Here is a 13,461-nt window from a genome sequence, read left to right as displayed (position 1 = left end):
TCAATTGCAGTGCTTCAGTCATGTAACTCGTCCCACCATGTTTCTGTGGTAGCAATTAGGTTGTATCTTTCTAATTGCACCACGTTTTCCAACTCCTGCTTGTTACCCAGGCTGTGTACGTGGGTGTAGATGCACTTCAGCTGGGCTGTTGACCTCTTCATTTCTTGGGAGGAGCCCTCTCTCGTTCTTTTGGGATGATTTGCAGGTGTTTCCCTTCTGTTCCCTAAAGTGCTGTTGTTTTCGGATTCCTTACTGCCACTCGATAGAGCATCTTCTTCCCCTGCCAAATCTGGTTTAAAGCCCTGCTAATAAGTCCCACCAGTTTTCTCCCCAAAACACTCATACCACACTTGGTCAGATGTGCCCCATCTGCCATTGACATCACTCTGTTGAAGGCACATTCCAAATCATAGAACCTGAAACCCTGATCATGGCACCAGTCTCGTAGCCAGTCATTCACTCTATCCACTTCTTTCGCTCTGCCTGGGTCCCAGTCCCCTGTGCTCCAGATCCTTTCAACATCTTTCCGAGGGACATGAAGTCCCTTCTGATATTTCGGAATCTCTTTGTCGCAGCTTCAGTCAATTCTACATGAAAAGTGTAGGAGCAGATGCTAGTCCTCAGATTTTGCCAGGCTTGGTGGCCTCTGTGACATCTCAAACATGGGCCCCTGGGTTGGCAGCAAACCTCTAGATTAAGGCAGCCCCTCTTCTGAGGGGCTAAGCTGTTTTTCATGTTGGAAATTTTTTCCCAGCTCATTAGGAAAACTGGAATTAAATGATTATCTTGCTGCATCAAATCCCTGAGTGGATGTGAAGTAGATGCCATTTCACCCAGGGTGGGATGCATTGAGCAAGGCTGTAAAGGATTCTACCTTCCTTTACAAACTCCTGTGGTTCTTATTCCAATCAAAATTGTGTTTTTGTTTGCTTTCATTCATTACGACTCTAATAAGTGTAATTGAGGAGCAAAGTGTTTCTAACTCCTGGGAGAGGAGGAAGGGAAATTTTTTCCTGTCTCGCATAGTGTCACTAAATCAAACAGCCCATAGCCATACAGAAATTGCAGTGGAAAGCATTGTTACTTACAGGAGTGCAAGAAGGAGCTGGAATACAGGTTTTCACCTGCAAGTATAGGTCTTCTTTTCTAAGGAGGCAGATTCACCTCTTTAGTTCCTCCTTATCTTCTGGCTATTAGAGTAATAGAGAGCAGGACTGAGCAGCTCTGACCAAGGCATGAACACCATTATGACGAGGTGCTAGTGTCCCATCTCAAACCATCAGCATTACCTTTGGCATACATCTCCACGAGTTTGTAGGTGAGGGCAGACAGGAAGATACTACATCGCAATCTCAGAATATTAGGTGTAGTCACTTTGTAACTACATTGTGGGAGCTGTTCAGAAATGTGAATGTTTGTATACTGGGTTAAAAGACTTTCAAGCACAATTGCATTGTTCTTCATAGTAGCCTCTAGGAAGAAGCTAGCAGGGGAGATAATAGATAAGCAATCCCTTTGCAAATATTGGGGAGGCAGTTGCAACACAATGCCATACATCCATGCCCCAGGCTGCATTTAAACAGCTATTCCTGAATAAAGAGGTCTAAAGTGCATTGAATAGTTAAAAAGCTCTTTCCAGGAAAGGATGAGATCAGTTGTCAGTCAGTGTCCCAGACACAGAGAATGGCCAACTTCTTTAACATTTGCCCTCAGAGACTCCCAGCAAGTGCATCTTCCTAACTCTCACTGAGGATTTATGTCCCTTCCCCCCTGCCCTACACTGCTCTCCAGGGGGCCAGTCAACATCTCAGCTCTCTGCTATGCAGGACAACTTGGATTTAACCAACTTGGAAACTCTGCTGCCTGTAAAGGAGGAGACTGTGCCGTGGAGAAAGTATGTGTGATTTCTTGATAACATTTCCTCTTCATAACTGCCTGATGCCAGAGGGCCCCAGAAACCTGTGGTAGAAACCATCCTTTTGGTGTGCAAGGTTGCCGCAGCGGGATTTACTAACCAGGACTTGAAACTCTCCTGGGCTTTGCTCTCAGTTCCACATTTTTGCCACAGTTGTTGCATCAAGGCCCAGTATCACTTCACAAGATGGGGTCCTGTCTGAATTCAGAGGGAGAAGAGAGGTAGCATGGTATTTGTCTTTGCTCTGTATGTCCTACTCGAGCAGTTAATGTTGTGTTAGGTGGTAGAAACGTTAGTTAACTTGAAAACCAAAGTGCGGACAAATGGAGTGGGCTGACTCTGACTCAGCAGCTGGTTTTCATGGGTAGGTAAAACAAATTTATTGTGTGAAAGGTATTCTTTTGCATAATCTACTATAAAAGTTCCATATGTTTTTTCTTTGCAGTGTTTCTTTGCAGATGTTTTTTATTCTTGCATTTCTTTCTATTTTTATACAAGCAAAACGTTTTTTTTTTTCCTGTATTTCCGTGAGTATTTTAAGGAGATGTTGTTCATGTTGATCAAGTGCTACTTTACTCTTCATGGGGCTGTTGTCATTTATCCCAGGGCATCCCTGGGTAGTGTTTCTGAGTTACTGAGTTAGTAGAGCTGTCACTGTACCTTACAGCTGTCTATCCCTCTGGAATGATAAATCTAAAAGGAATATCCTCACATGTGGACATTTGTATCCTTAAACATGATAGATTTAAAGATCTCAGGATTAAAGACATATATTTTTGGCAGGTCCCACTAATTAAAAGTTAATTCACCCATGAGCAGCATAAGTGTCCTACCAGTATTTTTGTTGCTCCTTTTCCAAAGGAGTAACATATATCTCAAAAATCATGACAGTGCACCTTACTGCACTAAGCACAGACAATAATACTTTAGCCCAGGAAATAATCCAGCACACATGCTGTCAGTGACTATAGTGTTCCAGTCTTATCCAGTTGGAGCTCCCCCATAAGACAACCGTTAATTGTCACACAGTAATAAAGTGTGTCTTCTGATGCTGGAGGCACTATGAAATATTTATGTCAGATGAGAATAAGAAATCTCTCAGTTTCTACTTCAAAGTAGTTCTTGATTCTCTATGACTTGGTCTTGTGCTCCATCTGCCTTTAGATGGCTTTACTTTGAATAGCAGATCTATGGTTGATGCTGGTTTTGGCAGAGTCTTGCAGTCACTGGTAAAGTAGAACGAACACTGAGCTCTAGGATCTGGGTGGTGGTGGAGTGACATTCTCAGGATGTAAAAAAGAACTTGGTAATAATGCTATTTGGGTGAGACCAATGTTCAGCTGCCCAGGTGTTCTGTCTCCAAAAACAGAAACAGATGTTATTTAGGGAGACCATACTAGCCTGGCCACTTTCTGCAGTTCATTCCCCTTGACTTCCCTCCCACACCTGGAGCAGTTGTGTTAGAGACGTTAGTGTAGCCCTGCTTAGCCCTTTTAGCATCTGCTTATGGACTCTTAGTCCATCAAATTATCTCATTTTTTTATGATCCTACAGCTGCAGTTTCCCTCCTCAGCCTTCTGCATCAGCAGGTTCCACAAGTTCACTAGGTGCTTTGTGAGGAAGTACTCTTTTAAACTGATCTCTTCCTGATTTCATCAAGTGACCCTAGAATTGCAAAAGTTCTGGAAGAGTTCTGCTACCAACTTTTCTACCACCTTTGTGATTCTAGAAACCTTACTTTTATTCCCTCTCTCAGCTACCTCCTCTTCCAATTGGACTTCTCAATCTTTTTTAGTCACTTTTGTTCCTTCTTTGAGCAACTGTTCTATTAAAACAACTTTGTTTTAGTTGTCCTTGTACATACAGTGACTCTACTGCACCTGCCTTGAGGTGCTGAGACCAGCACTATGAAGCGTAGTCAGGGTTTGAGAGGAATACCACAGACAGTTTCTCTAAGCAGAGTCTTTAGTCACTTGCCCCATGAACCCACTGTAACTCTGATCCTGAGCTGTTGTCCATTTGTAAGCCATACTGCTTCCCTCTTGGATGTTATGCTGTGGTGAAGAAAGGGGATTGTGTGTGGTGTATCTTTCTGCTTTCTAATCCAAAATGACAGATTCTACCAGGACACAGTGTGAACTCATACAAAAAAAAGTATCAGGATACATACAGACCAGAAATGGAACATACATGGACAGACCATCTGAAAAATCTGCAATAACTGTAAGTAACAAACTATCCCAGTCAGCATATGGCTAAACTTGGACGTACCTACACATCTGCAATGATACCTATTTTCATAGATCATATTTGTTCAAGTACATTATTACTACAAGAAAGACATAGGTTTCCAATAAAGATACTTTGTGTTCTCATATCAAGACAGTATCTACATATTTATTGCAGATGGCATATTGCAGAAATAAACTTTCTCATATTTATTCTTTAACAAATCTTGAACCATTGCTGTTAAAGCAAAGCTCATACATATGATGAACTGAAGGAAAGTGTTAGAACCTAATTGCCATTAACATAGACTGTCTTGAGCAATTTTTTGTATTGATAGATTTACCATTTTGTGGTTAAACAATTTTTCATTCTGGAATATTTCTATAACCACTTTCTGATAGAAATAAGAAAAAAAGAAGTTCATCTTGTACATCACTACTTTGGACAGCTATATCTGGAAAAAAAATAAATATAGTAGATATAAATTAAAAGGGAACGAAACAATCTGAGCTGGAAAGAGAAGAGTACAAGTTTATTTTATTTCCTTGGTTGTGTAGGAGTCTTGTTAACCAGTATGTAATGCATAGTCATGTAATAAAACATGCTAGACATTAAAAGGCAAAAACCCAGTTCACAGATGTTGTAATGTTATGAGATAATTTTAGGGAGTGAATGGGGTGAAAAGGCTGGATTTGTTAGAGAGGAAAATACCTATGGAGGCCTTTTCTGTGAGCAATACCATGACTTCATTACCATGTCAATTCTGGGAAAAGGCTCTGATTTAACACAGCAGTTGGCTGGATCCATATGGAGCTGATGAACCTCTGAATGAATAGTGAATGGAAAAACTGCTGGAATCTGCCTTCAGCTTTGTTCCCAGGATGACCAATGTAAAAGGCCTAAGAGCAATACTGCACAGATGGTGTAAAGAGGTAAGAAATCTGCAAGGTTTAGTTTACGTTTTCTTATTCTACACTGTTTGGTGTTTTATTTTTTTAACCATGTTTCAGTTTCTCCAACTCTATTTGCTTAATTGTCTTTACTCAAAAAATGTAGGAAAAAGAAAAGCTTTCGGGAAATGAAATTAATTCAAAAAACATATGTAGCAGTAAACATTTACATAAAAATACAATTTAAAATGTTGAATTGTGTATGGTATAGAAGTAATTGAAAGCATAATTATGAAATCTTGAGAAAAAAAAAACCTAGTTAAAAGTTTAACAAAGAACTTCGGAATTACTTGTTCAATTCACCCTATGTTGTGGGAATATGCAGATGTTCACATTTACACAGTCATGTATGTCCACTAGGGTTACATGCTTTTATAGTCTGAAGCATCATCACAAGTGCCAATACAGTAAATCAAAAGACTCTCTGGCATTATCTAGTTTCCTTTCTGGCTTTAAAAGTTAGAACAGATGTCACAAGAGAGGACAAAATGGATTTTACCCACCGAGAGGAGCTTTTCTTGCCATCATTAATAGGAGGCTCCTTGAAATGCTAATGTACACAGTTTGTGTTGCCGGGTTTGCATAGAGATGGTGGGAAACAGCTCTGATCCCAACAAAACCTTTTGTTATTAATCAAGAAAATCTGCTCTTCTGAAACAGCAAAGCACTAAAATGGTGTGGCTACTTGCAATGCAGAGATCTCTATAGCAATCTCCAATGAACAAAAATGTAATAAAAACTGTTCAGCAGCTCTACGAGATACGGCACATGTAGCAATTTATTTGCAGTGATTTTGCATACACCTTCTACTTTCCTTTGTTGTTTCAGCGTGGGTATTTACAGTGGAAAGATTACACCATTTCTGTATTTTTTCCAAACCTCCACTCATTAAAAATCTTGTTTCATTTCATAGCAAATCCAAAAAGCAAGCTTGGGGCAGAAAGAACTTTGAAAATCAAGCTTTTCTTCACGAAAAATCTATTACGGAGCACGAGTTTCTATTCCATTTGGTGTTAATACCATGTAAGATATTTTTACTTCGTTAGAATATAGGATCATGAGATATTGTGAACCTGTTGTAATTACAAACATATTCTGTAATAGTAGGACTAGTAAGCTCCTTCTGTTGCAAATGGGACTTAATAATTTTTAGTAATCTCCCAGAGAAGAGGTTCAGACCCTGGCATTGGTTCGTGACATATGACTTCTTACTTTTAAGGAATATCAATGCAGTTAAATCACAAAGTACTGACTGCTGTCAGACGTTCATTGCCTTGTATAGGATGCCTCAACAGAAGCTTTCTTCCCCAAAAGTATTTGGGGTTAGGGTTAGGGTTAAATTAAAACAAAAAAATTAAGGGAAGCCTGAACTAAAATGTAAATTCTTTGCCTGGCATTACTCATCACTGAAATCTCTGACCCAGTCTCTGATCAGAGTTACATTAAATTCCCTATCAATTTATTGTACACCAGTTCCACAACACATTAATGTGTCCTTTCACAGATTCATTGTACTGAGACTTCAATATATGAGCACAAGAGAATGAATTAGGGATGAAGCATTAGCTCAGAGTTTAAGCCTCTTTTAATTTCTTTGCCTCTGTGTATCTAAAGCAGATACTTAACATTTTACATTGCCATAGATTATTGTACTTTAATTTCTATTGTGCAGTTTTTTAAATTATGGTAATAAGTAGATAGTAAAAATAAATAAAAATACGTTTTTATAATTCATGAAAGGTGTCTGAGGTGAACATTGTGTAGTTGTGGGATAACATATGTAGTAAATTTTAAAATGGGAATGTTTATTTGTTCATAGCTTTGTCTGATACAAATTTGGTAAAGCCAACAGGAAATAAGGAAGTGGGATAAGAGGGGATGGGGAGCTAATGTGAAAGAAACCCAAATGAAACATCACTGATTCTATCACTGAGGAGCTGTTTCAGCAGTAGGAAATTCTGTAATGGACAAGTGTAGGTAAAAACAAACCTATGAGAACAACTTTGAAGTCAAAAGTGCCTGTGGCATTGGAAATGGTCTATAAATGAAATGACCATGTCTATCTCTGGCTACTTCTACAAAAGGATTATCTGTTCTCTACGTTTTGATGTATAGAGTTTTTCCCAGTCTCCATTTTCCTTTCAACTTTACAGTTAAACTTCTGATTTCATAAAAGCTGCATTTCAGAGGGGTCCCAAGTGCCTGCAACCCTGTCCCAAAGGGTCTCCACCACCTCTGCTGCTGAACACAAGACCTCGCTGCTCCTGCGAGTGTGACCAGATTAACTGAAAATAGCAGTTTTCAAGGAGGAGGGACTGTTCATCCAGAATAACAAGCAACAACAACAACAAAAAATCCTACTGAGAGTGTTTAGTAGGACCTGCAAAGGCTTTTGTAAGGGACTAATGACTTTGACCTCACTGTCCGGTAGAGGTAAGGATGAAGACTATCCTTGGGAAAAATTTTGATGAGGAGGGCTGAACTGAGTCAACAAAATACCCTACAAACCCCTTGTCTTAAGAGCACTGACAAAGTAAAGCCATTTGAGCAGAAATATACTTAAGGTGTATCTTCTTATATAAGACTTGTATCTACCTGTAAAGTTTCAGTGTGGTTTGTTTTTTTTTTTTTTTTTTTCAGGAGTATTATGCTTAAAATGGTTTCAGGACTTTGCAAAAGTTCAAATGTATAGATTTCAACCAGGCTGGAAATCTACAGTCTAGTTTCTGTTGCTAAATTATGAGCTAAGATGCTGTATGGCAGTCTGAAATATATCCATGAAAGGGTTTTCAGGACAGCTGTTTTTTAAACCAGTGTAAATTCTTTGTATGGACTCTCAACCTTGAAGATTTTCGTCAAGGATTAAATGGTAACTGACTACTTCTCTGTACAGTCCTTACCAAATTTTGTTCTCACTTCCTCTGGTCCTGAGTAACTTCACTGCATTTGAAGTTATTCTAAATTTGTCCCAGTGTAACAGACCAAAATTTAACTTTAAGAGCCTCTTGGAGAAGCATTACCTTCTGTTGGTGTGCTTATAGATTTTTGGCTGAGAATCTGGAATAGGTGGGCAGTCCAATTCAGGTGTCAACCCTTTCCCTACACTGCCTTGTAGTGAAATGTCCTTGTCTTGGTATTTATATACATGAAAAGTCAGTCTGAACTGATATAAAATCAGATCTCTTCAGTTGCTCCTTTGGTAACATTTTACGGCCAGCTTAAATAGACGAAGTGCAAAAAATCAAGTCCCATTTCCCACGTGGGGATTGCTGTTCCTGGCAGTTAGTGTTTATAAGATCAAATTACTTTTTTTGGGGTAAAAATAATACTTTTTAAAGTCAAGCTATATATGTAAATTATTTTGGGATAGATCTTCAGTGAGGTCTCTAAAATGAAGCAAGTATTTATGATATGAAGGCCTTCAGGAGTTAGAGGACTGTATATGGGCAAACAGCAAGAAAAGGTCAATCTTTTTGTATATTTAAATCAGTCTCCAAGTTACTTTGAGTCTCGTATCATTTCTGCTTTCTCTGTGTCTTTTTCTTTAAACTTCCAAAGTCAGGTAGCACCCTGCAAGCTGCGTTGAATCCGACACCTAAGATAGCCTTATAAACCCTGCGGACATTAAACTACTGGAAAACAGATTGGGTTGGTAAAAATAAGTGTGCATGTTCTCACAGAACCTGAGAAAATCACACCTTTACTTTGTTAAAAAAAAATCTGTTTGTGCCACTCCAGTAATCACTTCATAACTGGTGGGAGAGCAGAACATATGTCTCAGAAGTGGTGGAATATAAAAGCCTCTACCTCTAATCCTATTTTCTTTAAGAGAAAAAAAAAACCAACAAAAAACCCCAACCTTTTCAGTATGTCATCTGTAAAATCAATGCCAAGGGTTTTCTGCTTAAAAATGCTAAGACATTTTGTGGCAATTTCTGTGAAACTCCTTGGTTAATCCTTTTGCAGTTTTATTAGCAAGCGAAGTCCTGGAGAAGTAAAGCAGTGTCAAGAAGTGTGTTGAGAATGGCTTTTGTAGCCCTGCTACAGGTAATGAATCCTACATGCCTGCTGTTCCTGAAGCATTTCTTGGTTAGTTGTTTATGAGGGCTGAAATCAGCTCTTTTCAAATTTACCTTTCGGACTCTGCGCCAGTGTGGTAAATATTAGGTAACAGGGTATTTACAGAGGGGTCATTTCCGTAGGGAATGGATGGGACCTGAACATTGACCTGCTGGAGAGGGGAGGGAAATAGAAAGGCTTCTTTTCCTTCAGGGAGTTGGTGGTTAAATGGTCAGTGGCATGATTGCTCTAATGTGTGGCAAGGCTGCTGCTTGAAATAAATGTTGAGAAGCAATCTCAGTTTAATGCTACAAGCATAAAGCGGAGATGATGGCAGTTTAATATGTAGTCTACAGGACAAATGTATCCCACTTAAACACCATTGAAATCAGCATGGTGACAGGGTGTGCCTGGGAGGCTTTGGTCCAGCAGTGTCCAAATTAAATGTGAAAACGCAAACTAACTGCTGACATTAGACACAGGGGTCTCAGGAAGGTTGTTTTTGTCAGGATTCAGTTGCTCTTTCATCTTCCTTACAAACTCCATCCCTCTCTTCCTTTCTCCCATCTTACTAATCAGGGAGGTCAAAGGATTGGAGATCCCACCAGGCCTGTGTTAGGCCCTAGAGCTGGCTTCAGGTGTGACTCGGATAAATGGAGTGACTTGCACCATAAACCATACCCCCTACTTTTTATCCTCTATCCAGCTCCAGACCTGGCTTCGCTGGTACAGGCCAACAAACTTACCTTTAAAATAATGCTCTGCCTGATATATCTCTTTAAATTGATATAGGGCACATAGCTCTTTGATAACTTCCATTACACACTGAGAGTTGGTAGATGATATTATGTGGAAATGAAAGCATGCACATTGCTGTGTGTACTCATCATTTCTAGGGAGTTATTTATTCAGGTAAATAAGATTTTGCTGAGCAGTACTTGTTCTGCTCAACCTTTATTAATAAAATACTTGGTGTGATACAATTTCTTAGAATCAAGCCCAAATCGCAGCAAAAGAATAGGTGGAATAGATGTCAGGAGGATTATAGCATTTACATTCTGGTGATGATTATATATTCAAGATGCCAAATCAGATTGTATTATAAAATTCTAAATTAAGAAAATATTGTACCTGGTTCTATGAGCCATTATTTTAAAGCAGATCTGCTTGAAAAATAGTGGCTTTTTTGCTTTAGAATAGCTATTATACAGCCTTGTGCTCTGATCTTTTCTGCTTCTTTCACTTCACTTTATCTTTGTTCTTACTTAGAGCCCAAGAAATAAGTCACCAATTTCTGCACACCTTTCATACAAAGAGGACTGAGTCATATTTATCAGAGCATCATACAGCCCTTCTTCCACCTCTCCCTTCTTTTCAGGTAAATTCTACTTAGCGGTTCATTTCTATTTAACCTTGATGGTTTGCAGTACCCTGGAAATTCTCATTAAATGCTAGTGAATAGCATAAAAATAAGTAAAGCAGAGCTGTTTTTCTTGCTGTGTCTTTAAATCTGACCTTCATTGTTCAAGTTGCATTTTAAAAAAAAAAGCGTCAAGTTGTTGAAAGATGAGTGCACTCCATTATACCATACTCAAGGCACTGGGAAAATCCCATTGAGGCAGGAACACCAGCCAGTGTTTAAAATGCTGCATTTTAAATGCATATTGGAAAACCAATGATAACAAAATGAATTTCCTGCATCTAAGATTTCTATAGTTAAGAAAGCATAATTACACCAAATGCCAGGATTTCTTTTCAACAGCAGTCTGGTTTGCCAGTGATTGCAAATCACACTATGGCTTGAGAAGGGAAAATTGTTCTGCCTGTGTGCTGGAACTCCTGGGTCCCTCTCGGCACACATGTCCAAGCACGGACATGGTTGGAAGAAGGGCTTTGAAGGAATGCGGCTACCTACTCTTGTCTCACCTCTTGTGTGTTTCCTCTGACTCATACTGTTGTTTTGAAGTGGATTTCCTCTCTGCTCCCCACCTAGAAAATCTATTCAGAAATTGAAACATATATATGTGTATATATATATATATGCTCATTTTTCTTTGCTTCGGGCTTCTTGGCGAAGGGAAAGATCATTTCATACTGCTCAGAGCTGTTAAAGCAAGTCAGGCCTGCAATAGTTGTGGTGGTACTGGAGAAAGATGTTATTTTGCTGGGGTAAAGGGAAAAATAGAAACAAAAGGATCTCAAATTCTGAAAGGAAGCTTAGTGTGGAGGAAGACTTGGAACTTTTTTCTAAAAGACATACTGAGTCAACTGGAAACTGAGTTACTATAGTCTAGAGCTTATTTGAATGACATTTGTGAATAGTTTTTTTCCTTTAATTGTTGAATAAATGAACACATTTGCCCCTCTTTGACGAGCTTTATGTATGGTTGAATAGTCTTTTCCAAATAAATTATTCATAAATTTTGAGCAATCATTGAATAATTTATTCAAAATATTTTTTTCATTATACACTCCTCCATCCAATGGACTGTGAGTGAAACTCTGACTGTGTTAAGTTAGTGAAAACATTCTCAATGATTCAACCAATGCCAGGACTTCACTCAATTCAAAGTGTCTTAGTTTTGAGAACAAAGTGTTGGAATTACATATGGAATTTTGGTTTAAATATTAGTGGTAAAGTTGCCTGTGAATTTTTTAATGTGTAGAAAAAAAATGAGTAGAAATTACTTCAGCTTTTATTAATCTAATTAATTTAAGTTATAATTTGAATCTGGATATGTGAATGCTTTTTTTTTAGATTTCCACAACATGATATTTCCTGTCATCTAAAGCCCCAGTTTATCATGAGTAAAATCCTACAACAATTGTTGAAGAGGGTTCAGTTCCTAGCTAGTTTCCAGTTTTGGGTATTATTAAAGATATTCAGGAGTACACCAGTTTGTTTTTTTTTTTTATTTTTAAATTGCAGCAGTCTTTGAAAGTGTTCGGAGTTTGGGGTGTGTTTAGCTATTCTCGTCATTGACCAGATAAAAATTGTTAGGATGTTTCCGTAATTCTGGAAATAAGTGTGATTTCTTTTATTGCAAATTTATTTGCATTTTACTACTAGTTTTGGTAATTATAATTCTCCAACCTTAATTCTCCCTGGAAATATGACGTGTCTTCACTTCCTGTCTTAAATTTGTATTGTGTAACTTCATGCAATTAAGGCATGGCTGGCATTATGCCATTGTTCGTGGGTGAAATTATTCCTATGTAAATACTTCATTTTGTACCGTTAATTGGCAAATGGTATAGAGTGCTTTGGGATCCATCTGGAGAAAAGTTACTGCATATGCTTTTGATCATTATTACTGTGTTATCTTGTTCCTTTAAGATACACAACTGCTTTATTATTTGCTGAGCTCCAGGAGAGTACTTGGTACTGTACAGATATACAAGGAGAGAATGCTACTGCCCCATGGAGCCTCCAGTAGACTTGGCTGAGTGAGACAATAGGCATGGAGCTGTGTGAAATACATGGGTTCAATATCCACATTTCTTATTAATGGAGATTTGAAAATCTCTCTGTAGCATTATGGTAAAGATTTGTGGGAGAAATGCACTGCAAGTGAATGACAAAAGAGGAAAAAAGTAACTTGGTGAATAGCAAAAGAGAGCAAAGCGTAAAAGAGAGGGGCAGAAAGATGAGAATGGAAGCAGGATTCCCATGGGGCATTTTAGAGATAGCTTGGAAGGAGGGAGGAGAGTTTGGGAAACTTGTGCTCTTGGACGGATACGATAGAGGGAGGGAAAGGAGTAGAAAAGGAAGATAAGCTGGTACAGAACAAAGCAGAGCAGTGATTTTAGCACTGTGATTTGTATTGGGAAATGTGAGTTGCATAATGGAAAAATGATGACTACTGATGTCTGAGGATGGAGAAAAGACAGAGAGGTAAAGATGAGTTGGTGAAGCATAAAACCGAATAAGATGTAGTTTTGAGAGTCTGTGTAATAAAGGAGACTGGATAACTCTTTTGAGAAAAGGGATATGTTTGAGGTAAAGAAAATTCAGAGGTTGATGATGTGGTATTGTAGGAAGAGGTGATGTGAAATTTCACCGAAAGAGAAAGAAGAATTGAGAAAAAAGGCTGGGTTTGGGTGTGGGTAACTGAAAATGTGGCAACCATCTCAGGAGCTGCCAATTCATTAATTAACTAATTTATTAGTTGGCTTTAAACTCACTCAGACCTTTTTGTAGAGCTGGAAGATTCATCCTGGCCTTTTCTTCTGAAGTAAAGTAGGAAAAATCTACTGAAAATTTTTTTGTTAGATATTTTGATGGAAAATAATTTTGTTTTCCTCTCT

Source organism: Corapipo altera, unplaced genomic scaffold (genome assembly GCF_003945725.1).
Source record: "Corapipo altera isolate COAL_440 unplaced genomic scaffold, ASM394572v1 46, whole genome shotgun sequence".
NCBI lineage: Eukaryota > Metazoa > Chordata > Aves > Passeriformes > Pipridae > Corapipo > Corapipo altera.
The sequence above is the reverse complement of the archived record's forward strand: the minus strand, read 5'-3'. Positions refer to the sequence as shown.